The 27,469-nt window shown below is 40.8% G+C and overlaps 4 long non-coding RNA genes and 4 pseudogenes across 4 annotated transcripts; 4 read left to right on the forward strand and 4 right to left on the reverse strand.

Moving 5' to 3' along the window:
- Nucleotides 1-5,023: 5,023 nt before the first annotated feature.
- On the reverse strand, nucleotides 5,024-5,284 carry LOC147871937 (signal recognition particle RNA; annotated as a pseudogene).
- A 1,907-nt stretch (nucleotides 5,285-7,191) lies between these two features.
- LOC147871938 (uncharacterized) lies at nucleotides 7,192-9,829 on the forward strand. The gene is made up of 3 exons (XR_015538154.1): nucleotides 7,192-7,263; nucleotides 7,805-8,044; nucleotides 8,443-9,829. It is a non-coding gene; the product is annotated as an uncharacterized LOC147871938 (long non-coding RNA).
- Nucleotides 9,830-10,751: 922 nt separating this feature from the next.
- On the reverse strand, nucleotides 10,752-11,012 carry LOC147871939 (signal recognition particle RNA; annotated as a pseudogene).
- A 1,903-nt stretch (nucleotides 11,013-12,915) lies between these two features.
- On the forward strand, nucleotides 12,916-14,924 carry LOC147871940 (uncharacterized). The gene is made up of 3 exons (XR_015538152.1): nucleotides 12,916-12,989; nucleotides 13,531-13,770; nucleotides 14,171-14,924. It is a non-coding gene; the product is annotated as an uncharacterized LOC147871940 (long non-coding RNA).
- Nucleotides 14,925-16,529: 1,605 nt separating this feature from the next.
- Nucleotides 16,530-16,790, reverse strand: LOC147871941 (signal recognition particle RNA; annotated as a pseudogene).
- A 1,904-nt stretch (nucleotides 16,791-18,694) lies between these two features.
- Nucleotides 18,695-21,191, forward strand: LOC147871942 (uncharacterized). The gene is made up of 3 exons (XR_015538156.1): nucleotides 18,695-18,768; nucleotides 19,310-19,549; nucleotides 19,951-21,191. It is a non-coding gene; the product is annotated as an uncharacterized LOC147871942 (long non-coding RNA).
- A 1,090-nt stretch (nucleotides 21,192-22,281) lies between these two features.
- Nucleotides 22,282-22,542, reverse strand: LOC147871943 (signal recognition particle RNA; annotated as a pseudogene).
- A 1,904-nt stretch (nucleotides 22,543-24,446) lies between these two features.
- LOC147871944 (uncharacterized) lies at nucleotides 24,447-26,941 on the forward strand. Its single transcript, XR_015538157.1, has 3 exons — nucleotides 24,447-24,520; nucleotides 25,062-25,301; nucleotides 25,701-26,941. It is a non-coding gene; the product is annotated as an uncharacterized LOC147871944 (long non-coding RNA).
- The last annotated feature ends 528 nt before the right edge of the window (nucleotides 26,942-27,469 follow it).

Raw genomic sequence — 27,469 nt, forward strand, 5'->3', positions numbered from 1 at the left:
ATTATCGACTGACAGTTGGCTTAAAACATCAGAAAAGCGAAAGAAGACGTCATCAAGTATTTGAAGTACCAACTCCAACAACTTCACAAGGTAAACTGATCCTCATTCGATATATTACGATTACGAAAACTATTATGATCGATTTTAAGACGAAGATTTGCAAGGGTGGGGATGGACGTAGAAAGTTGACTGAACAAGAACAGCGACGTAAAGACGTAGAATATCAGATTAGAGAACGCGCTCCGGAAGGAGCGCCCTGCTCTAGACTTCTACTATAAAAATTTGTGATTTTCGTTGCCTTCAGGAAATGACGTCTTCAAACAATGTCAACAGATATTTGTTTATACTCTGCATTGTTGTGTTGGTATAGAAACACAACAATGCCGAGTAAACAAATAACGCTTCACAACAAAGAAATCAAAAAATACCAAGCCAGTCGCATTATCACTGCTCTACAAGCAGCACATCGTCTCCGAACAGCGACAGAAAACTATTTAAGAAATGGAGAAAAGTGAGAGAAGGTAATCTGATACTGATAATAATACTCATTCAAGTCAAACTGCTTACGAAAACTGACGCCTCTGTGTTTAAATTATATTTAGGCGATAAATACAATGAAAGGAAGGGGTTAAAAGACTTGAGTAAGACACAAAAAAAACCCTCCGAAGGGGGGGGGGGTTAGTTTAGTTTCTTACTCAAGATTTTAACAAATTAATATACAAAAACCTCAGAATTCTAAATTTTAAAAAGAAATGCAAAACTTGCTTTACGTATAGATTATAGCTATACATAAAGCTTAAAAATGTTCAGCAGAGATGAAAGCATCTACGGAATAGTAAGAGTGAGTGAAGAGGTAATATTTCAATGCAGGCTTATACCTTTATATAATAACTTAGACTTTTAACTGTTGGAAGATTATTAAACAACTTGATACCTGTATAGTAGACTCCTTTTTGATATTTAGTAAGGTTAGGATTTGGCACATAGAGATCACGTTTCCATCTTGTATTTAAATTATGTACATCTGTATTTCTTTTAAATTTATCTAAGTTTTCCACCACACATGATAGACAGCAGAGTATAAATTCACTTGCAAGTGGAAGTATATTAAATTTACGAAATAATTTTCTACAAGATACAATGCTTTTGACACCGGCCATTATTCTAATTAATTTGTTTTGCATGTAAAAAGTTGTCAGTGGAACCATGGTTCCGGATAATTTGACGTAAATACGTCACACTTGCTTTACAATCGAGTAAAGTTTGATTAAGACATTGCTTATTTAACTTGAATTAGTTACGCTTAAGATGGGTCTGTGGTAGATGAATGTAATGTAATGTAATGTAAGGTAACTATGTAGGTAACCATTGTTGTTTATTTGTTGATAAACAGATGACGTTTCCCAGGTAACATATCAATGAAGTTTGACGTTTTCCAGGTAACATATCAATGAAGTTTGACGTTTCCCAGGTAACATATCAATGAAGTTTGACGTTTCCCAGATAACATAACAATGGTTATGTTACCTAAGAAACTAATTGCTACGTGATCTGTTTACTCGGCATTGTTGTGTTACATTACTGCCGTCAACAATCCGCTTTCGTTATTGCGGAAAGAACTGAGCTGTGAATCGGCTGTAGAATAAGTGCGTCGTAGAATAGATAATTTTGTGCTGGTAAAAACGTTTTAGAATATCACAGGTACTTATCTTATGTAAGAATTATTACATTACATTACATTATAGAGACGTATTTACGTCAGATTCTCCGGAACCGTAGTTCCTCTGTCAACATTTCATATCTTATATTTCTGAATCTGTAGTATTACAGAATCTGAAAAACGTGTACAATGAACACAGAAAAATACGACCTTGAACACATCCGTATGTGTTTTGTATTGTTCACTGAGGTGAACTCTAGAAACTGTGATGGGTGTGTTATAGCTTCATTGCTTAATTTAATTAACAGTAATATAAAAGTGATTTATATATTTTCAATTGTGTGTCTTTTAGATCCCGGTGACAGAAGGTGACGTCTTCAAACAATGGCAACAGATATTTGTTTATACTCTGCATTGTTGTGTTGGTATAGAAACACAACAATGCCGAGTAAACAAATAACGTAACAAATAAACAAATACCAAGCCAGTCGCATGATCACTGCTCTACAAGCAGCACATCGTCTCCGAACAGCGACAGAAAACTATTTAAGAAATGAAGAAAAGTGAGAGAAGACGTACTAACACCAACAAGGTAATCTGATACTGATAAGAATACTCATTCAAGTCATACTGCGCATTCAAGGGTTAAAACACTTGGATAAGACACAAAACTAACCACCCTTTGGGGGGGGGGGGGTTAGTTTAGTTTCTTACTCAATGGGGAACTTCATACTTATGATTCAATTTAACATTTTAGAGTGATTAATTCAAGGAGTATGAGATGGTTGAGACATGTACCGCACAAAATTTAACAGATTCAATTGACTTTAGGTAGGTGGATGATCTGAACACGTCAATGAACCTTAAGAGTTCCATAATATAAAGCAATGATTTTGACGTAGATACGTCTACACGGAAGGGTCATTCGGCGAAAAAGTGTAACGGAGATGTGTAGGATCCGTATCCGTAACGTCGTGTTTGTTTATTTCAGTCGTAATCCAGGGCGAGCCTCAGGTACTGGGCGGGCGACAGGTGGCGGATAGTGATATGAGGGTTAGCTGCGAATAAGGGGCAGTCCCGGACCGAGGCGGCAAGACCGGAGAGCGTGGGAGTGTAGCTGGTGGCAGGCTACACCCATCAAATACCACATGAGCTCAGTGCCCCCACTGCCTTGTGGGTAGGGGAGGAATCCCCAAAGGCTAAGGGAAGGAAAACCCTGACAGAAAACCAAGGGTAGAAGGGGCTGCATAGGGATAGAGAAACCAGTCCTTCTAAGGGAAAGAACCCGGAATAAAAACTTATGGAGGACGGTGGGGGGGTGCACATCGGACTACCAACCCAATTCTGGAAGAAGCTCACACACTGAAAGGGCCGTAGTGCTAGAGAAGAAGAGGTTGGAGCAGAAGCGCACATGTAATGAAGAAATTCGAAACTTTCATTTTGTTTGTATGTATTCTTCCTTTGTGTGTGTCTGCGTGCGCGCGCGAGCGTTTGGGTGTGTGTATGTGGCGTGGGGCGTGGGGCGTGTGGGGCCTGGTGTCCTGTCGTGTTGTATCGTGTGGTTTGGTGTGTTGTGTGGTGTGTTCTGCAGTCGTGTCGCGTCGTGTCGTGTCGTCGTGTGCTGTCGTGTCGTGTGGTGTACTGTGGTGTGGGCCGACACCACACGACACGAGACGACGCCACACGAGACGACGCCACACGAGACGACGCCACACGACACGACGCCACACGACAGGACGCCACACGACACGACGCCACACGAGAGGACGCCACACGAGACGACGCCACACGAGACGACGCCACACGAGACGACGCCACACGAGACGACGCCACACGAGACGACGCCACACGAGACGACGCCACACGAGACGACACACCACGCGACACGTCAGCACACCACACGACACGACACCACACGACTGCACACCACACCACACCACACCACACCACACGACAAGACACCACCCCCACACCACGCCCCAGACGCCCCACACGCCACACACACACCCAAGCGCGCGCGCACACGCACACACACACACAGAGGAGGAAGACGTACAAACCTAATGAAAGTTTCGATATTCATTACATGTCCTTCTTCTTCTTCTTTACCACTACGGCCCTTTCAGTGTGTCAGCTTCTTCCAGAATTGGGTTCTTAGCCCGATGTCCAACCCCCATAGTCCTCCAGAAGTTTTTATTCCGGGTTCTTTCCCTTAGAAGGATTGGTTTCTCTTTTCCTATGCAGCCCCTTCAACCCTTGGTTTTCTGTCAGGGTTTTCCTTCCCTGTTTTAAAGAAGTAATTGTTTTGTTTGTTTGTTTGTTCCGAAATGTAAATCGATCAATCGATAAGGAATATGAATGATATTTTATTATCTTAATTATAATAAATTTTAAATAAAATTATATTGTGATCAGACGGATTAAAATAAATAATTGATATAATTGTTTTATTTCCATTGTCATAAATATTGTACAGATTTCTTCCAATTTTGGGCTGTGGTCTCCAGAAACCAAGTTTTATTGCTGGAGAGTGGCCATGTTTGAAGAATATTCAGATTTCATATTTATTAGAATGTGGAACAGGAAATCTACCTTTTAGTTTTTAGTTTTCATTTTTATGTTTGATTAGTGGAGTTAGGCTTTGAAATTTTCTATTATGATATATATTTAAAAAATGCTTTTTCATAGGTTAAAAAGCATACATACAGATTATGTGAATTTAAAGTTAAATTTGATAAATTATGCATGGAAATAGTTAAATAAATGGAATGATTGTTAATTTATAAATAATGATAGTTCATCATATAAATTGGAGTATTAAAACATCAGTAGGTCTCACAAGTTCTCTGCAGAATATATTTGTTTTAATTTGGAATGAACATTCTTCTCCATAATTGCAAAATCTGTGAGGTGGCAATTCAGCCCTACTGGCTCTCGTGACTGGACCAAATTATCCCAGGCCGGGAGGTGGTACGGTTGTGGGATGGTAATAGCGGTTAAGCCAAAAAACTTAATAAATGAACCCCCGATTAAACAACAAGGGATATTTAATAAAAATATATATAAATTCAAAAGGAGAACAAACTCCCAAGGCTCAGGCTCCGGTAGGGGGTTACAACCCAAAAAATATCAGACCTATCTGTCTCCAAGCTGAGTCGTTCTCTGCCCGGCGGACACACACACACACAGACTGTCTGCCCTGCTGTCTCATCTGGGTCTCGAAGCCGCCGACTCCAAAGAACTTCGAGAGAGCAGATAGGCTACTCGAGCCATGAGACATGGCTCATCCTCCCCCCCCCCCCCAAAAAAAAAAAAGATCCCAGGGCCGGGGTTGTCGTAGTACAGGTGCCGGTAGCTCCGATCACAGGTGACTTCCGGTCTGCTCTAAAGCAGCTCCCAGTCTTCATGCGCGATCCCATTACAGCATCATACGGGTGAGTTTCCTCTCTGGCCCGATCCACCCCTCCTTAAACAACCTGGCCACCCCGGGCTCCCCCCAGGGTGTCCATATTGATACCGAGCTTAGCTGTGGGACACAGAACACCAGAACTCCCAACCTCAAGTCATTTCTCAACACTTAGCCTCTAAGTAGTTGGATTACAGGAGTTCGTCACCACTCCCAGCACGTCGGAGCCCCAGCCCTGGCTTTCAGCTTCGTTGTGGGCACCGAAAGTGCATACGCAGAGTCACGACCGAGTAGACAACCCCCCCACCCCCACAAAAAAAAAAATGAAAGTGATAGTGGAACCACGGTTCCGGAGAATTTGACGTAAATACGTCTTTACGGAAAGGAAGTTTATATATTGGCTTTATTCTAAATATTCCCTTCATACATGCTGTACAATTGAGATAAGTTTGATTAAGACTTTGCTTATTTAACCTGAATTAGTTACGCTTAAGATGGGTCTGTGGTAGCTGAAATATCTTTTTTTTATTTTTACTATAAAAATTTGTGATTTCGTCGTCATCAATCAACAATGTCAACAGATATTTGTTTATACTCTGCATTGTTGTGTTGGTATAGAAACACAACAATGCCGAGTAAACAAATAACGCTTCACAACAAAGAAATCAAAAAATATCAAGCCAGTCGCATTATCACTGCTCCAGAAGCAGCAGACCGCAATCTTGATTATCGACTGACAGATGGCTTAAAACATCAGAAAAGCGAAAGAAGACGTCATCAAGTATTTGAAGTACCAACTCCAACAACTTCACAAGGTAAACTGATCCTCATTCGATATATTACGATTACGAAAACTATTATGATCGATTTTAAGACGAAGATTTGCAAGGGTGGGGATGGACGTAGAAAGTTGACTGAACAAGAACAGCGACGTAAAGACGTAGAATATCAGATTAGAGAACGCGCTCCGGAAGGAGCGCCCTGCTCTAGTCTTCTACTATAAAAATTTGTGATTTTCGTTGCCTTCAGGAAATGACGTCTTCAAACAATGTCAACAGATATTTGTTTATACTCTGCATTGTTGTGTTGGTATAGAAACACAACAATGCCGAGTAAACAAATAACGCTTCACAACAAAGAAATCAAAAAATACCAAGCCAGTCGCATTATCACTGCTCTACAAGCAGCACATCGTCTCCGAACAGCGACAGAAAACTATTTAAGAAATGGAGAAAAGTGAGAGAAGGTAATCTGATACTGATAATAATACTCATTCAAGTCAAACTGCTTACGAAAACTGACGCCTCTGTGTTTAAATTATATTTAGGCGATAAATACAATGAAAGGAAGGGGTTAAAAGACTTGAGTAAGACACAAAAAAAACCCTCCGAAGGGGGGGGGGTTAGTTTAGTTTCTTACTCAAGATTTTAACAAATTAATATATACAAAAACCTCAGAATTTTAAATTTTAAAAAGAAATGCAAAACTTGCTTTACGTATAGATTATAGCTATACATAAAGCTTAAAAATGTTCAGCAGAGATGAAAGCATCTACGGAATAGTAAGAGTGAGTGAAGAGGTAATATTTCAATGCAGGCTTATACCTTTATATAATAACTTAGACTTTTAACTGTTGGAAGATTATTAAACAACTTGATACCTGTATAGTAGACTCCTTTTTGATATTTAGTAAGGTTAGGATTTGGCACATAGAGATCACGTTTCCATCTTGTATTTAAATTATGTACATCTGTATTTCTTTTAAATTTATCTAAGTTTTCCACCACACATGATAGACAGCAGAGTATAAATTCACTTGCAAGTGGAAGTATATTAAATTTACGAAATAATTTTCTACAAGATACAATGCTTTTGACACCGGCCATTATTCTAATTAATTTGTTTTGCATGTAAAAAGTTGTCAGTGGAACCATGGTTCCGGATAATTTGACGTAAATACGTCACACTTGCTTTACAATCGAGTAAAGTTTGATTAAGACATTGCTTATTTAACTTGAATTAGTTACGCTTAAGATGGGTCTGTGGTAGATGAATGTAATGTAATGTAATGTAAGGTAACTATGTAGGTAACCATTGTTGTTTATTTGTTGATAAACAGATGACGTTTCCCAGGTAACATATCAATGAAGTTTGACGTTTTCCAGGTAACATATCAATGAAGTTTGACGTTTCCCAGGTAACATATCAATGAAGTTTGACGTTTCCCAGGTAACATAACAATGGTTATGTTACCTAAGAAACTAATTGCTACGTGATCTGTTTACTCGGCATTGTTGTGTTACATTACTGCCGTCAACAATCCGCTTTCGTTATTGCGGAAAGAACTGAGCTGTGAATCGGCTGTAGAATAAGTGCGTCGTAGAATAGATAATTTTGTGCTGGTAAAAACGTTTTAGAATATCACAGGTACTTATCTTATGTAAGAATTATTACATTACATTACATTATAGAGACGTATTTACGTCAGATTCTCCGGAACCGTAGTTCCTCTGTCAACATTTCATATCTTATATTTCTGAATCTGTAGTATTACAGAATCTGAAAATCGTGTACAATGAACACAGAAAAATACGACCTTGAACACATCCGTATGTGTTTTGTATTGTTCACTGAGATGAACTCTAGAAACTGTGATGGGTGTGTTATAGCTTCATTGCTTAATTTAATTAACAGTAATATAAAAGTGATTTATATATTTTCAATTGTGTGTCTTTTAGATCCCGGTGACAGAAGGTGACGTCTTCAAACAATGGCAACAGATATTTGTTTATACTCTGCATTGTTGTGTTGGTATAGAAACACAACAATGCCGAGTAAACAAATAACGTAATAAATAAACAAATACCAAGCCAGTCGCATGATCACTGCTCTACAAGCAGCACATCGTCTCCGAACAGCGACAGAAAACTATTTAAGAAATGAAGAAAAGTGAGAGAAGACGTACTAACACCAACAAGGTAATCTGATACTGATAAGAATACTCATTCAAGTCATACTGCGCATTCAAGGGTTAAAACACTTGGATAAGACACAAAACTAACCACCCCTTTGGGGGGGGGGGTTAGTTTAGTTTCTTACTCAATGGGGAACTTCATACTTATGATTCAATTTAACATTTTAGAGTGATTAATTCAAGGAATATGAGATGGTTAAGACATGTACCGCACAAAATTTAACAGATTCAATTGACTTTAGGTAGGTGGATGATCTGAACACGACAATGAACCTTAAGAGTTCCATAATATAAAGCAATGATTTTGACGTAAATACGTCTACACGGAAGGGTCATTCGGCGAAAAAGTGTAACGGAGATGTGTAGGATCCGTATCCGTAACGTCGTGTTTGTTTATTTCAGTCGTAATCCAGGGCGAGCCTCAGGTACTGGGCGGGCGACAGGTGGCGGATAGTGATATGAGGGTTAGCTGCGAATAAGGGGCAGTCCCGGACCGAGGCGGCAAGACCGGAGAGCGTGGGAGTGTAGCTGGTGGCAGGCTACACCCATCAAATACCACATGAGCTCAGTGCCCCCACTGCCTTGTGGGTAGGGGAGGAATCCCCAAAGGCTAAGGGAAGGAAAACCCTGACAGAAAACCAAGGGTAGAAGGGGCTGCATAGGGATAGAGAAACCAGTCCTTCTAAGGGAAAGAACCCGGAATAAAAACTTATGGAGGACGGTGGGGGGGGTGCACATCGGACTACCAACCCAATTCTGGAAGAAGCTCACACACTGAAAGGGCCGTAGTGCTAGAGAAGAAGAGGTTGGAGCAGAAGCGCACATGTAATGAAGAAATTCGAAACTTTCATTTTGTTTGTATGTATTCTTCCTTTGTGTGTGTCTGCGTGCGCGCGCGAGCGTTTGGGTGTGTGTATGTGGCGTGGGGCGTGGGGCGTGTGGGGCCTGGTGTCCTGTCGTGTTGTATCGTGTGGTTTGGTGTGTTGTGTGGTGTGTTCTGCAGTCGTGTCGCGTCGTGTCGTGTCGTCGTGTGCTGTCGTGTCGTGTGGTGTACTGTGGTGTGGGCCGACACCACACGACACGAGACGACGCCACACGACACGACGCCACACGACACGACGCCACACGAGAGGACGCCACACGAGACGACGCCACACGAGACGACGCCACACGAGACGACGCCACACGAGACGACGCCACACGAGACGACGCCACACGAGACGACACACCACGCGACACGTCAGCACACCACACGACACGACACCACACGACTGCACACCACACCACACCACACCACACGACAAGACACCACCCCCACACCACGCCCCAGACGCCCCACACGCCACACACACACCCAAGCGCGCGCGCACACGCACACACACACACAGAGGAGGAAGACGTACAAACCTAATGAAAGTTTCGATATTCATTACATGTCCTTCTTCTTCTTCTTTACCACTACGGCCCTTTCAGTGTGTCAGCTTCTTCCAGAATTGGGTTCTTAGCCCGATGTCCAACCCCCATAGTCCTCCAGAAGTTTTTATTCCGGGTTCTTTCCCTTAGAAGGATTGGTTTCTCTTTTCCTATGCAGCCCCTTCAACCCTTGGTTTTCTGTCAGGGTTTTCCTTCCCTGTTTTAAAGAAGTAATTGTTTTGTTTGTTTGTTTGTTCCGAAATGTAAATCGATCAATCGATAAGGAATATGAATGATATTTTATTATCTTAATTATAATAAATTTTAAATAAAATTATATTGTGATCAGACGGATTAAAATAAATAATTGATAGAATTGTTTTATTTCCATTGTCATAAATATTGTACAGATTTCTTCCAATTTTGGGCTGTGGTCTCCAGAAACCAAGTTTTATTGCTGGAGAGTGGCCATGTTTGAAGAATATTCAGATTTCATATTTATTAGAATGTGGAACAGGAAATCTACCTTTTAGTTTTTAGTTTTCATTTTTATGTTTGATTAGTGGAGTTAGGCTTTGAAATTTTCTATTATGATATATATTTAAAAAATGCTTTTTCATAGGTTAAAAAGCATACATACAGATTATGTGAATTTAAAGTTAAATTTGATAAATTATGCATGGAAATAGTTAAATAAATGGAATGATTGTTAATTTATAAATAATGATAGTTCATCATATAAATTGGAGTATTAAAACATCAGTAGGTCTCACAAGTTCTCTGCAGAATATATTTGTTTTAATTTGGAATGAACATTCTTCTCCATAATTGCAAAATCTGTGAGGTGGCAATTCAGCCCTACTGGCTCTCGTGACTGGACCAAATTATCCCAGGCCGGGAGGTGGTACGGTTGTGGGATGGTAATAGCGGTTAAGCCAAAAAACTTAATAAATGAACCCCCGATTAAACAACAAGGGATATTTAATAAAAATATATATAAATTCAAAAGGAGAACAAACTCCCAAGGCTCAGGCTCCGGTAGGGGGTTACAACCCAAAAAATATCAGACCTATCTGTCTCCAAGCTGAGTCGTTCTCTGCCCGGCGGACACACACACACACACAGACTGTCTGCCCTGCTGTCTCATCTGGGTCTCGAAGCCGCCGACTCCAAAGAACTTCGAGAGAGCAGATAGGCTACTCGAGCCATGAGACATGGCTCATCCTCCCCCCCCCCCCCAAAAAAAAAAAGATCCCAGGGCCGGGGTTGTCGTAGTACAGGTGCCGGTAGCTCCGATCACAGGTGACTTCCGGTCTGCTCTAAAGCAGCTCCCAGTCTTCATGCGCGATCCCATTACAGCATCATACGGGTGAGTTTCCTCTCTGGCCCGATCCACCCCTCCTTAAACAACCTGGCCACCCCGGGCTCCCCCCAGGGTGTCCATATTGATACCGAGCTTAGCTGTGGAACACAGAACACCAGAACTCCCAACCTCAAGTCATTTCTCAACACTTAGCCTCTAAGTAGTTGGATTACAGGAGTTCGTCACCACTCCCAGCACGTCGGAGCCCCAGCCCTGGCTTTCAGCTTCGTTGTGGGCACCGAAAGTGCATACGCAGAGTCACGACCGAGTAGACAACCCCCCCACCCCCACAAAAAAAAAATGAAAGTGATAGTGGAACCACGGTTCCGGAGAATTTGACGTAAATACGTCTTTACGGAAAGGAAGTTTATATATTGGCTTTATTCTAAATATTCCCTTCATACATGCTGTACAATTGAGATAAGTTTGATTAAGACTTTGCTTATTTAACCTGAATTAGTTACGCTTAAGATGGGTCTGTGGTAGCTGAAATATCTTTTTTTTATTTTTACTATAAAAATTTGTGATTTCGTCGTCATCAATCAACAATGTCAACAGATATTTGTTTATACTCTGCATTGTTGTGTTGGTATAGAAACACAACAATGCCGAGTAAACAAATAACGCTTCACAACAAAGAAATCAAAAAATATCAAGCCAGTCGCATTATCACTGCTCCAGAAGCAGCAGACCGCAATCTTGATTATCGACTGACAGTTGGCTTAAAACATCAGAAAAGCGAAAGAAGACGTCATCAAGTATTTGAAGTACCAACTCCAACAACTTCACAAGGTAAACTGATCCTCATTCGATATATTACGATTACGAAAACTATTATGATCGATTTTAAGACGAAGATTTGCAAGGGTGGGGATGGACGTAGAAAGTTGACTGAACAAGAACAGCGACGTAAAGACGTAGAATATCAGATTAGAGAACGCGCTCCGGAAGGAGCGCCCTGCTCTAGTCTTCTACTATAAAAATTTGTGATTTTCGTTGCCTTCAGGAAATGACGTCTTCAAACAATGTCAACAGATATTTGTTTATACTCTGCATTGTTGTGTTGGTATAGAAACACAACAATGCCGAGTAAACAAATAACGCTTCACAACAAAGAAATCAAAAAATACCAAGCCAGTCGCATTATCACTGCTCTACAAGCAGCACATCGTCTCCGAACAGCGACAGAAAACTATTTAAGAAATGGAGAAAAGTGAGAGAAGGTAATCTGATACTGATAATAATACTCATTCAAGTCAAACTGCTTACGAAAACTGACGCCTCTGTGTTTAAATTATATTTAGGCGATAAATACAATGAAAGGAAGGGGTTAAAAGACTTGAGTAAGACACAAAAAAAACCCTCCGAAGGGGGGGGGGGTTAGTTTAGTTTCTTACTCAAGATTTTAACAAATTAATATACAAAAACCTCAGAATTTTAAATTTTAAAAAGAAATGCAAAACTTGCTTTACGTATAGATTATAGCTATACATAAAGCTTAAAAATGTTCAGCAGAGATGAAAGCATCTACGGAATAGTAAGAGTGAGTGAAGAGGTAATATTTCAATGCAGGCTTATACCTTTATATAATAACTTAGACTTTTAACTGTTGGAAGATTATTAAACAACTTGATACCTGTATAGTAGACTCCTTTTTGATATTTAGTAAGGTTAGGATTTGGCACATAGAGATCACGTTTCCATCTTGTATTTAAATTATGTACATCTGTATTTCTTTTAAATTTATCTAAGTTTTCCACCACACATGATAGACAGCAGAGTATAAATTCACTTGCAAGTGGAAGTATATTAAATTTACGAAATAATTTTCTACAAGATACAATGCTTTTGACACCGGCCATTATTCTAATTAATTTGTTTTGCATGTAAAAAGTTGTCAGTGGAACCATGGTTCCGGATAATTTGACGTAAATACGTCACACTTGCTTTACAATCGAGTAAAGTTTGATTAAGACATTGCTTATTTAACTTGAATTAGTTACGCTTAAGATGGGTCTGTGGTAGATGAATGTAATGTAATGTAATGTAAGGTAACTATGTAGGTAACCATTGTTGTTTATTTGTTGATAAACAGATGACGTTTCCCAGGTAACATATCAATGAAGTTTGACGTTTTCCAGGTAACATATCAATGAAGTTTGACGTTTCCCAGGTAACATATCAATGAAGTTTGACGTTTCCCAGGTAACATAACAATGGTTATGTTACCTAAGAAACTAATTGCTACGTGATCTGTTTACTCGGCATTGTTGTGTTACATTACTGCCGTCAACAATCCGCTTTCGTTATTGCGGAAAGAACTGAGCTGTGAATCGGCTGTAGAATAAGTGCGTCGTAGAATAGATAATTTTGTGCTGGTAAAAACGTTTTAGAATATCACAGGTACTTATCTTATGTAAGAATTATTACATTACATTACATTATAGAGACGTATTTACGTCAGATTCTCCGGAACCGTAGTTCCTCTGTCAACATTTCATATCTTATATTTCTGAATCTGTAGTATTACAGAATCTGAAAAACGTGTACAATGAACACAGAAAAATACGACCTTGAACACATCCGTATGTGTTTTGTATTGTTCACTGAGGTGAACTCTAGAAACTGTGATGGGTGTGTTATAGCTTCATTGCTTAATTTAATTAACAGTAATATAAAAGTGATTTATATATTTTCAATTGTGTGTCTTTTAGATCCCGGTGACAGAAGGTGACGTCTTCAAACAATGGCAACAGATATTTGTTTATACTCTGCATTGTTGTGTTGGTATAGAAACACAACAATGCCGAGTAAACAAATAACGTAACAAATAAACAAATACCAAGCCAGTCGCATGATCACTGCTCTACAAGCAGCACATCGTCTCCAAACAGCGACAGAAAACTATTTAAGAAATGAAGAAAAGTGAGAGAAGACGTACTAACACCAACAAGGTAATCTGATACTGATAAGAATACTCATTCAAGTCATACTGCGCATTCAAGGGTTAAAACACTTGGATAAGACACAAAACTAACCACCCTTTGGGGGGGGGGGGGGTTAGTTTAGTTTCTTACTCAATGGGGAACTTCATACTTATGATTCAATTTAACATTTTAGAGTGATTAATTCAAGGAGTATGAGATGGTTGAGACATGTACCGCACAAAATTTAACAGATTCAATTGACTTTAGGTAGGTGGATGATCTGAACACGTCAATGAACCTTAAGAGTTCCATAATATAAAGCAATGATTTTGACGTAGATACGTCTACACGGAAGGGTCATTCGGCGAAAAAGTGTAACGGAGATGTGTAGGATCCGTATCCGTAACGTCGTGTTTGTTTATTTCAGTCGTAATCCAGGGCGAGCCTCAGGTACTGGGCGGGCGACAGGTGGCGGATAGTGATATGAGGGTTAGCTGCGAATAAGGGGCAGTCCCGGACCGAGGCGGCAAGACCGGAGAGCGTGGGAGTGTAGCTGGTGGCAGGCTACACCCATCAAATACCACATGAGCTCAGTGCCCCCACTGCCTTGTGGGTAGGGGAGGAATCCCCAAAGGCTAAGGGAAGGAAAACCCTGACAGAAAACCAAGGGTAGAAGGGGCTGCATAGGGATAGAGAAACCAGTCCTTCTAAGGGAAAGAACCCGGAATAAAAACTTATGGAGGACGGTGGGGGGGTGCACATCGGACTACCAACCCAATTCTGGAAGAAGCTCACACACTGAAAGGGCCGTAGTGCTAGAGAAGAAGAGGTTGGAGCAGAAGCGCACATGTAATGAAGAAATTCGAAACTTTCATTTTGTTTGTATGTATTCTTCCTTTGTGTGTGTCTGCGTGCGCGCGCGAGCGTTTGGGTGTGTGTATGTGGCGTGGGGCGTGGGGCGTGTGGGGCCTGGTGTCCTGTCGTGTTGTATCGTGTGGTTTGGTGTGTTGTGTGGTGTGTTCTGCAGTCGTGTCGCGTCGTGTCGTGTCGTCGTGTGCTGTCGTGTCGTGTGGTGTACTGTGGTGTGGGCCGACACCACACGACACGAGACGACGCCACACGAGACGACGCCACACGACACGACGCCACACGACACGACGCCACACGAGAGGACGCCACACGAGACGACGCCACACGAGACGACGCCACACGAGACGACGCCACACGAGACGACGCCACACGAGACGACGCCACACGAGACGACGCCACACGAGACGACGCCACACGAGACGACACACCACGCGACACGTCAGCACACCACACGACACGACACTACACGACTGCACACCACACCACACCACACCACACCACACCACACGACAAGACACCACCCCCACACCACGCCCCAGACGCCCCACACGCCACACACACACCCAAGCGCGCGCGCACACGCACACACACACACAGAGGAGGAAGACGTACAAACCTAATGAAAGTTTCGATATTCATTACATGTCCTTCTTCTTCTTCTTTACCACTACGGCCCTTTCAGTGTGTCAGCTTCTTCCAGAATTGGGTTCTTAGCCCGATGTCCAACCCCCATAGTCCTCCAGAAGTTTTTATTCCGGGTTCTTTCCCTTAGAAGGATTGGTTTCTCTTTTCCTATGCAGCCCCTTCAACCCTTGGTTTTCTGTCAGGGTTTTCCTTCCCTGTTTTAAAGAAGTAATTGTTTTGTTTGTTTGTTTGTTCCGAAATGTAAATCGATCAATCGATAAGGAATATGAATGATATTTTATTATCTTAATTATAATAAATTTTAAATAAAATTATATTGTGATCAGACGGATTAAAATAAATAATTGATATAATTGTTTTATTTCCATTGTCATAAATATTGTACAGATTTCTTCCAATTTTGGGCTGTGGTCTCCAGAAACCAAGTTTTATTGCTGGAGAGTGGCCATGTTTGAAGAATATTCAGATTTCATATTTATTAGAATGTGGAACAGGAAATCTACCTTTTAGTTTTTAGTTTTCATTTTTATGTTTGATTAGTGGAGTTAGGCTTTGAAATTTTCTATTATGATATATATTTAAAAAATGCTTTTTCATAGGTTAAAAAGCATACATACAGATTATGTGAATTTAAAGTTAAATTTGATAAATTATGCATGGAAATAGTTAAATAAATGGAATGATTGTTAATTTATAAATAATGATAGTTCATCATATAAATTGGAGTATTAAAACATCAGTAGGTCTCACAAGTTCTCTGCAGAATATATTTGTTTTAATTTGGAATGAACATTCTTCTCCATAATTGCAAAATCTGTGAGGTGGCAATTCAGCCCTACTGGCTCTCGTGACTGGACCAAATTATCCCAGGCCGGGAGGTGGTACGGTTGTGGGATGGTAATAGCGGTTAAGCCAAAAAACTTAATAAATGAACCCCCGATTAAACAACAAGGGATATTTAATAAAAATATATATAAATTCAAAAGGAGAACAAACTCCCAAGGCTCAGGCTCCGGTAGGGGGTTACAACCCAAAAAATATCAGACCTATCTGTCTCCAAGCTGAGTCGTTCTCTGCCCGGCGGACACACACACACACAGACTGTCTGCCCTGCTGTCTCATCTGGGTCTCGAAGCCGCCGACTCCAAAGAACTTCGAGAGAGCAGATAGGCTACTCGAGCCATGAGACATGGCTCATCCTCCCCCCCCCCCCAAAAAAAAAAGATCCCAGGGCCGGGGTTGTCGTAGTACAGGTGCCGGTAGCTCCGATCACAGGTGACTTCCGGTCTGCTCTAAAGCAGCTCCCAGTCTTCATGCGCGATCCCATTACAGCATCATACGGGTGAGTTTCCTCTCTGGCCCGATCCACCCCTCCTTAAACAACCTGGCCACCCCGGGCTCCCCCCAGGGTGTCCATATTGATACCGAGCTTAGCTGTGGAACACAGAACACCAGAACTCCCAACCTCAAGTCATTTCTCAACACTTAGCCTCTAAGTAGTTGGATTACAGGAGTTCGTCACCACTCCCAGCACGTCGGAGCCCCAGCCCTGGCTTTCAGCTTCGTTGTGGGCACCGAAAGTGCATACGCAGAGTCACGACCGAGTAGACAACCCCCCCACCCCCACAAAAAAAAAATGAAAGTGATAGTGGAACCACGGTTCCGGAGAATTTGACGTAAATACGTCTTTACGGAAAGGAAGTTTATATATTGGCTTTATTCTAAATATTCCCTTCATACATGCTGTACAATTGAGATAAGTTTGATTAAGACTTTGCTTATTTAACCTGAATTAGTTACGCTTAAGATGGGTCTGTGGTAGCTGAAATATCTTTTTTTTATTTTTACTATAAAAATTTGTGATTTCGTCGTCATCAATCAACAATGTCAACAGATATTTGTTTATACTCTGCATTGTTGTGTTGGTATAGAAACACAACAATGCCGAGTAAACAAATAACGCTTCACAACAAAGAAATCAAAAAATATCAAGCCAGTCGCATTATCACTGCTCCAGAAGCAGCAGACCGCAATCTTGATTATCGACTGACAGTTGGCTTAAAACATCAGAAAAGCGAAAGAAGACGTCATCAAGTATTTGAAGTACCAACTCCAACAACTTCACAAGGTAAACTGATCCTCATTCGATATATTACGATTACGAAAACTATTATGATCGATTTTAAGACGAAGATTTGCAAGGGTGGGGATGGACGTAGAAAGTTGACTGAACAAGAACAGCGACGTACAGACGTAGAATATCAGATTAGAGAACGCGCTCCGGAAGGAGCGCCCTGCTCTAGTCTTCTACTATAAAAATTTGTGATTTTCGTTGCCTTCAGGAAATGACGTCTTCAAACAATGTCAACAGATATTTGTTTATACTCTGCATTGTTGTGTTGGTATAGAAACACAACAATGCCGAGTAAACAAATAACGCTTCACAACAAAGAAATCAAAAAATACCAAGCCAGTCGCATTATCACTGCTCTACAAGCAGCACATCGTCTCCGAACAGCGACAGAAAACTATTTAAGAAATGGAGAAAAGTGAGAGAAGGTAATCTGATACTGATAATAATACTCATTCAAGTCAAACTGCTTACGAACACTGACGCCTCTGTGTTTAAATTATATTTAGGCGATAAATACAATGAAAGGAAGGGGTTAAAAGACTTGAGTAAGACACAAAAAAAAACCCTCCGAAGGGGGGGGGGGTTAGTTTAGTTTCTTACTCAAGATTTTAACAAATTAATATACAAAAACCTCAGAATTCTAAATTTTAAAAAGAAATGCAAAACTTGCTTTACGTATAGATTATAGCTATACATAAAGCTTAAAAATGTTCAGCAGAGATGAAAGCATCTACGGAATAGTAAGAGTGAGTGAAGAGGTAATATTTCAATGCAGGCTTATACCTTTATATAATAACTTAGACTTTTAACTGTTGGAAGATTATTAAACAACTTGATACCTGTATAGTAGACTCCTTTTTGATATTTAGTAAGGTTAGGATTTGGCACATAGAGATCACGTTTCCATCTTGTATTTAAATTATGTACATCTGTATTTCTTTTAAATTTATCTAAGTTTTCCACCACACATGATAGACAGCAGAGTATAAATTCACTTGCAAGTGGAAGTATATTAAATTTACGAAATAATTTTCTACAAGATACAATGCTTTTGACACCGGCCATTATTCTAATTAATTTGTTTTGCATGTAAAAAGTTGTCAGTGGAACCATGGTTCCGGATAATTTGACGTAAATACGTCACACTTGCTTTACAATCGAGTAAAGTTTGATTAAGACATTGCTTATTTAACTTGAATTAGTTACGCTTAAGATGGGTCTGTGGTAGATGAATGTAATGTAATGTAATGTAAGGTAACTATGTAGGTAACCATTGTTGTTTATTTGTTGATAAACAGATGACGTTTCCCAGGTAACATATCAATGAAGTTTGACGTTTTCCAGGTAACATATCAATGAAGTTTGACGTTTCCCAGGTAACATATCAATGAAGTTTGACGTTTCCCAGGTAACATAACAATGGTTATGTTACCTAAGAAACTAATTGCTACGTGATCTGTTTACTCGGCATTGTTGTGTTACATTACTGCCGTCAACAATCCGCTTTCGTTATTGCGGAAAGAACTGAGCTGTGAATCGGCTGTAGAATAAGTGCGTCGTAGAATAGATAATTTTGTGCTGGTAAAAACGTTTTAGAATATCACAGGTACTTATCTTATGTAAGAATTATTACATTACATTACATTATAGAGACGTATTTACGTCAGATTCTCCGGAACCGTAGTTCCTCTGTCAACATTTCATATCTTATATTTCTGAATCTGTAGTATTACAGAATCTGAAAAACGTGTACAATGAACACAGAAAAATACGACCTTGAACACATCCGTATGTGTTTTGTATTGTTCACTGAGGTGAACTCTAGAAACTGTGATGGGTGTGTTATAGCTTCATTGCTTAATTTAATTAACAGTAATATAAAAGTGATTTATATATTTTCAATTGTGTGTCTTTTAGATCCCGGTGACAGAAGGTGACGTCTTCAAACAATGGCAACAGATATTTGTTTATACTCTGCATTGTTGTGTTGGTATAGAAACACAACAATGCCGAGTAAACAAATAACGTAACAAATAAACAAATACCAAGCCAGTCGCATGATCACTGCTCTACAAGCAGCACATCGTCTCCGAACAGCGACAGAAAACTATTTAAGAAATGAAGAAAAGTGAGAGAAGACGTACTAACACCAACAAGGTAATCTGATACTGATAAGAATACTCATTCAAGTCATACTGCGCATTCAAGGGTTAAAACACTTGGATAAGACACAAAACTAACCACCCTTTGGGGGGGGGGGGGGGTTAGTTTAGTTTCTTACTCAATGGGGAACTTCATACTTATGATTCAATTTAACATTTTAGAGTGATTAATTCAAGGAGTATGAGATGGTTGAGACATGTACCGCACAAAATTTAACAGATTCAATTGACTTTAGGTAGGTGGATGATCTGAACACGTCAATGAACCTTAAGAGTTCCATAATATAAAGCAATGATTTTGACGTAGATACGTCTACACGGAAGGGTCATTCGGCGAAAAAGTGTAACGGAGATGTGTAGGATCCGTATCCGTAACGTCGTGTTTGTTTATTTCAGTCGTAATCCAGGGCGAGCCTCAGGTACTGGGCGGGCGACAGGTGGCGGATAGTGATATGAGGGTTAGCTGCGAATAAGGGGCAGTCCCGGACCGAGGCGGCAAGACCGGAGAGCGTGGGAGTGTAGCTGGTGGCAGGCTACACCCATCAAATACCACATGAGCTCAGTGCCCCCACTGCCTTGTGGGTAGGGGAGGAATCCCCAAAGGCTAAGGGAAGGAAAACCCTGACAGAAAACCAAGGGTAGAAGGGGCTGCATAGGGATAGAGAAACCAGTCCTTCTAAGGGAAAGAACCCGGAATAAAAACTTATGGAGGACGGTGGGGGGGTGCACATCGGACTACCAACCCAATTCTGGAAGAAGCTCACACACTGAAAGGGCCGTAGTGCTAGAGAAGAAGAGGTTGGAGCAGAAGCGCACATGTAATGAAGAAATTCGAAACTTTCATTTTGTTTGTATGTATTCTTCCTTTGTGTGTGTCTGCGTGCGCGCGCGAGCGTTTGGGTGTGTGTATGTGGCGTGGGGCGTGGGGCGTGTGGGGCCTGGTGTCCTGTCGTGTTGTATCGTGTGGTTTGGTGTGTTGTGTGGTGTGTTCTGCAGTCGTGTCGTGTCGTCGTGTGCTGTCGTGTCGTGTGGTGTACTGTGGTGTGGGCCGACACCACACGACACGAGACGACGCCACACGAGACGACGCCACACGAGACGACGCCACACGACACGACGCCACACGACAGGACGCCACACGACACGACGCCACACGAGAGGACGCCACACGAGACGACGCCACACGAGACGACGCCACACGAGACGACGCCACACGAGACGACGCCACACGAGACGACACACCACGCGACACGTCAGCACACCACACGACACGACACCACACGACTGCACACCACACCACACCACACCACACCACACGACAAGACACCACCCCCACACCACGCCCCAGACGCCCCACACGCCACACACACACCCAAGCGCGCGCGCACACGCACACACACACACAGAGGAGGAAGACGTACAAACCTAATGAAAGTTTCGATATTCATTACATGTCCTTCTTCTTCTTCTTTACCACTACGGCCCTTTCAGTGTGTCAGCTTCTTCCAGAATTGGGTTCTTAGCCCGATGTCCAACCCCCATAGTCCTCCAGAAGTTTTTATTCCGGGTTCTTTCCCTTAGAAGGATTGGTTTCTCTTTTCCTATGCAGCCCCTTCAACCCTTGGTTTTCTGTCAGGGTTTTCCTTCCCTGTTTTAAAGAAGTAATTGTTTTGTTTGTTTGTTTGTTCCGAAATGTAAATCGATCAATCGATAAGGAATATGAATGATATTTTATTATCTTAATTATAATAAATTTTAAATAAAATTATATTGTGATCAGACGGATTAAAATAAATAATTGATATAATTGTTTTATTTCCATTGTCATAAATATTGTACAGATTTCTTCCAATTTTGGGCTGTGGTCTCCAGAAACCAAGTTTTATTGCTGGAGAGTGGCCATGTTTGAAGAATATTCAGATTTCATATTTATTAGAATGTGGAACAGGAAATCTACCTTTTAGTTTTTAGTTTTCATTTTTATGTTTGATTAGTGGAGTTAGGCTTTGAAATTTTCTATTATGATATATATTTAAAAAATGCTTTTTCATAGGTTAAAAAGCATACATACAGATTATGTGAATTTAAAGTTAAATTTGATAAATTATGCATGGAAATAGTTAAATAAATGGAATGATTGTTAATTTATAAATAATGATAGTTCATCATATAAATTGGAGTATTAAAACATCAGTAGGTCTCACAAGTTCTCTGCAGAATATATTTGTTTTAATTTGGAATGAACATTCTTCTCCATAATTGCAAAATCTGTGAGGTGGCAATTCAGCCCTACTGGCTCTCGTGACTGGACCAAATTATCCCAGGCCGGGAGGTGGTACGGTTGTGGGATGGTAATAGCGGTTAAGCCAAAAAACTTAATAAATGAACCCCCGATTAAACAACAAGGGATATTTAATAAAAATATATATAAATTCAAAAGGAGAACAAACTCCCAAGGCTCAGGCTCCGGTAGGGGGTTACAACCCAAAAAATATCAGACCTATCTGTCTCCAAGCTGAGTCGTTCTCTGCCCGGCGGACACACACACACACAGACTGTCTGCCCTGCTGTCTCATCTGGGTCTCGAAGCCGCCGACTCCAAAGAACTTCGAGAGAGCAGATAGGCTACTCGAGCCATGAGACATGGCTCATCCTCCCCCCCCCCCCCAAAAAAAAAAAGATCCCAGGGCCGGGGTTGTCGTAGTACAGGTGCCGGTAGCTCCGATCACAGGTGACTTCCGGTCTGCTCTAAAGCAGCTCCCAGTCTTCATGCGCGATCCCATTACAGCATCATACGGGTGAGTTTCCTCTCTGGCCCGATCCACCCCTCCTTAAACAACCTGGCCACCCCGGGCTCCCCCCAGGGTGTCCATATTGATACCGAGCTTAGCTGTGGAACACAGAACACCAGAACTCCCAACCTCAAGTCATTTCTCAACACTTAGCCTCTAAGTAGTTGGATTACAGGAGTTCGTCACCACTCCCAGCACGTCGGAGCCCCAGCCCTGGCTTTCAGCTTCGTTGTGGGCACCGAAAGTGCATACGCAGAGTCACGACCGAGTAGACAACCCCCCCACCCCCACAAAAAAAAAATGAAAGTGATAGTGGAACCACGGTTCCGGAGAATTTGACGTAAATACGTCTTTACGGAAAGGAAGTTTATATATTGGCTTTATTCTAAATATTCCCTTCATACATGCTGTACAATTGAGATAAGTTTGATTAAGACTTTGCTTATTTAACCTGAATTAGTTACGCTTAAGATGGGTCTGTGGTAGCTGAAATATCTTTTTTTTATTTTTACTATAAAAATTTGTGATTTCGTCGTCATCAATCAACAATGTCAACAGATATTTGTTTATACTCTGCATTGTTGTGTTGGTATAGAAACACAACAATGCCGAGTAAACAAATAACGCTTCACAACAAAGAAATCAAAAAATATCAAGCCAGTCGCATTATCACTGCTCCAGAAGCAGCAGACCGCAATCTTGATTATCGACTGACAGTTGGCTTAAAACATCAGAAAAGCGAAAGAAGACGTCATCAAGTATTTGAAGTACCAACTCCAACAACTTCACAAGGTAAACTGATCCTCATTCGATATATTACGATTACGAAAACTATTATGATCGATTTTAAGACGAAGATTTGCAAGGGTGGGGATGGACGTAGAAAGTTGACTGAACAAGAACAGCGACGTACAGACGTAGAATATCAGATTAGAGAACGCGCTCCGGAAGGAGCGCCCTGCTCTAGTCTTCTACTATAAAAATTTGTGATTTTCGTTGCCTTCAGGAAATGACGTCTTCAAACAATGTCAACAGATATTTGTTTATACTCTGCATTGTTGTGTTGGTATAGAAACACAACAATGCCGAGTAAACAAATAACGCTTCACAACAAAGAAATCAAAAAATACCAAGCCAGTCGCATTATCACTGCTCTACAAGCAGCACATCGTCTCCGAACAGCGACAGAAAACTATTTAAGAAATGGAGAAAAGTGAGAGAAGGTAATCTGATACTGATAATAATACTCATTCAAGTCAAACTGCTTACGAACACTGACGCCTCTGTGTTTAAATTATATTTAGGCGATAAATACAATGAAAGGAAGGGGTTAAAAGACTTGAGTAAGACACAAAAAAAAACCCTCCGAAGGGGGGGGGGGTTAGTTTAGTTTCTTACTCAAGATTTTAACAAATTAATATACAAAAACCTCAGAATTCTAAATTTTAAAAAGAAATGCAAAACTTGCTTTACGTATAGATTATAGCTATACATAAAGCTTAAAAATGTTCAGCAGAGATGAAAGCATCTACGGAATAGTAAGAGTGAGTGAAGAGGTAATATTTCAATGCAGGCTTATACCTTTATATAATAACTTAGACTTTTAACTGTTGGAAGATTATTAAACAACTTGATACCTGTATAGTAGACTCCTTTTTGATATTTAGTAAGGTTAGGATTTGGCACATAGAGATCACGTTTCCATCTTGTATTTAAATTATGTACATCTGTATTTCTTTTAAATTTATCTAAGTTTTCCACCACACATGATAGACAGCAGAGTATAAATTCACTTGCAAGTGGAAGTATATTAAATTTACGAAATAATTTTCTACAAGATACAATGCTTTTGACACCGGCCATTATTCTAATTAATTTGTTTTGCATGTAAAAAGTTGTCAGTGGAACCATGGTTCCGGATAATTTGACGTAAATACGTCACACTTGCTTTACAATCGAGTAAAGTTTGATTAAGACATTGCTTATTTAACTTGAATTAGTTACGCTTAAGATGGGTCTGTGGTAGATGAATGTAATGTAATGTAATGTAAGGTAACTATGTAGGTAACCATTGTTGTTTATTTGTTGATAAACAGATGACGTTTCCCAGGTAACATATCAATGAAGTTTGACGTTTTCCAGGTAACATATCAATGAAGTTTGACGTTTCCCAGGTAACATATCAATGAAGTTTGACGTTTCCCAGGTAACATAACAATGGTTATGTTACCTAAGAAACTAATTGCTACGTGATCTGTTTACTCGGCATTGTTGTGTTACATTACTGCCGTCAACAATCCGCTTTCGTTATTGCGGAAAGAACTGAGCTGTGAATCGGCTGTAGAATAAGTGCGTCGTAGAATAGATAATTTTGTGCTGGTAAAAACGTTTTAGAATATCACAGGTACTTATCTTATGTAAGAATTATTACATTACATTACATTATAGAGACGTATTTACGTCAGATTCTCCGGAACCGTAGTTCCTCTGTCAACATTTCATATCTTATATTTCTGAATCTGTAGTATTACAGAATCTGAAAAACGTGTACAATGAACACAGAAAAATACGACCTTGAACACATCCGTATGTGTTTTGTATTGTTCACTGAGGTGAACTCTAGAAACTGTGATGGGTGTGTTATAGCTTCATTGCTTAATTTAATTAACAGTAATATAAAAGTGATTTATATATTTTCAATTGTGTGTCTTTTAGATCCCGGTGACAGAAGGTGACGTCTTCAAACAATGGCAACAGATATTTGTTTATACTCTGCATTGTTGTGTTGGTATAGAAACACAACAATGCCGAGTAAACAAATAACGTAACAAATAAACAAATACCAAGCCAGTCGCATGATCACTGCTCTACAAGCAGCACATCGTCTCCGAACAGCGACAGAAAACTATTTAAGAAATGAAGAAAAGTGAGAGAAGACGTACTAACACCAACAAGGTAATCTGATACTGATAAGAATACTCATTCAAGTCATACTGCGCATTCAAGGGTTAAAACACTTGGATAAGACACAAAACTAACCACCCTTTGGGGGGGGGGGGGTTAGTTTAGTTTCTTACTCAATGGGGAACTTCATACTTATGATTCAATTTAACATTTTAGAGTGATTAATTCAAGGAGTATGAGATGGTTGAGACATGTACCGCACAAAATTTAACAGATTCAATTGACTTTAGGTAGGTGGATGATCTGAACACGTCAATGAACCTTAAGAGTTCCATAATATAAAGCAATGATTTTGACGTAGATACGTCTACACGGAAGGGTCATTCGGCGAAAAAGTGTAACGGAGATGTGTAGGATCCGTATCCGTAACGTCGTGTTTGTTTATTTCAGTCGTAATCCAGGGCGAGCCTCAGGTACTGGGCGGGCGACAGGTGGCGGATAGTGATATGAGGGTTAGCTGCGAATAAGGGGCAGTCCCGGACCGAGGCGGCAAGACCGGAGAGCGTGGGAGTGTAGCTGGTGGCAGGCTACACCCATCAAATACCACATGAGCTCAGTGCCCCCACTGCCTTGTGGGTAGGGGAGGAATCCCCAAAGGCTAAGGGAAGGAAAACCCTGACAGAAAACCAAGGGTAGAAGGGGCTGCATAGGGATAGAGAAACCAGTCCTTCTAAGGGAAAGAACCCGGAATAAAAACTTATGGAGGACGGTGGGGGGGTGCACATCGGACTACCAACCCAATTCTGGAAGAAGCTCACACACTGAAAGGGCCGTAGTGCTAGAGAAGAAGAGGTTGGAGCAGAAGCGCACATGTAATGAAGAAATTCGAAACTTTCATTTTGTTTGTATGTATTCTTCCTTTGTGTGTGTCTGCGTGCGCGCGCGAGCGTTTGGGTGTGTGTATGTGGCGTGGGGCGTGGGGCGTGTGGGGCCTGGTGTCCTGTCGTGTTGTATCGTGTGGTTTGGTGTGTTGTGTGGTGTGTTCTGCAGTCGTGTCGTGTCGTCGTGTGCTGTCGTGTCGTGTGGTGTACTGTGGTGTGGGCCGACACCACACGACACGAGACGACGCCACACGAGACGACGCCACACGAGACGACGCCACACGACACGACGCCACACGACAGGACGCCACACGACACGACGCCACACGAGAGGACGCCACACGAGACGACGCCACACGAGACGACGCCACACGAGACGACGCCACACGAGACGACGCCACACGAGACGACACACCACGCGACACGTCAGCACACCACACGACACGACACCACACGACTGCACACCACACCACACCACACCACACCACACGACAAGACACCACCCCCACACCACGCCCCAGACGCCCCACACGCCACACACACACCCAAGCGCGCGCGCACACGCACACACACACACAGAGGAGGAAGACGTACAAACCTAATGAAAGTTTCGATATTCATTACATGTCCTTCTTCTTCTTCTTTACCACTACGGCCCTTTCAGTGTGTCAGCTTCTTCCAGAATTGGGTTCTTAGCCCGATGTCCAACCCCCATAGTCCTCCAGAAGTTTTTATTCCGGGTTCTTTCCCTTAGAAGGATTGGTTTCTCTTTTCCTATGCAGCCCCTTCAACCCTTGGTTTTCTGTCAGGGTTTTCCTTCCCTGTTTTAAAGAAGTAATTGTTTTGTTTGTTTGTTTGTTCCGAAATGTAAATCGATCAATCGATAAGGAATATGAATGATATTTTATTATCTTAATTATAATAAATTTTAAATAAAATTATATTGTGATCAGACGGATTAAAATAAATAATTGATATAATTGTTTTATTTCCATTGTCATAAATATTGTACAGATTTCTTCCAATTTTGGGCTGTGGTCTCCAGAAACCAAGTTTTATTGCTGGAGAGTGGCCATGTTTGAAGAATATTCAGATTTCATATTTATTAGAATGTGGAACAGGAAATCTACCTTTTAGTTTTTAGTTTTCATTTTTATGTTTGATTAGTGGAGTTAGGCTTTGAAATTTTCTATTATGATATATATTTAAAAAATGCTTTTTCATAGGTTAAAAAGCATACATACAGATTATGTGAATTTAAAGTTAAATTTGATAAATTATGCATGGAAATAGTTAAATAAATGGAATGATTGTTAATTTATAAATAATGATAGTTCA

This window comes from Zootermopsis nevadensis, unplaced genomic scaffold, assembly GCF_977971745.1.
Source record: "Zootermopsis nevadensis isolate Lab colony 2312 unplaced genomic scaffold, Znev_1.0 Znev_ptg000036l, whole genome shotgun sequence".
NCBI classification, from domain to species: domain Eukaryota; kingdom Metazoa; phylum Arthropoda; class Insecta; order Blattodea; family Termopsidae; genus Zootermopsis; species Zootermopsis nevadensis.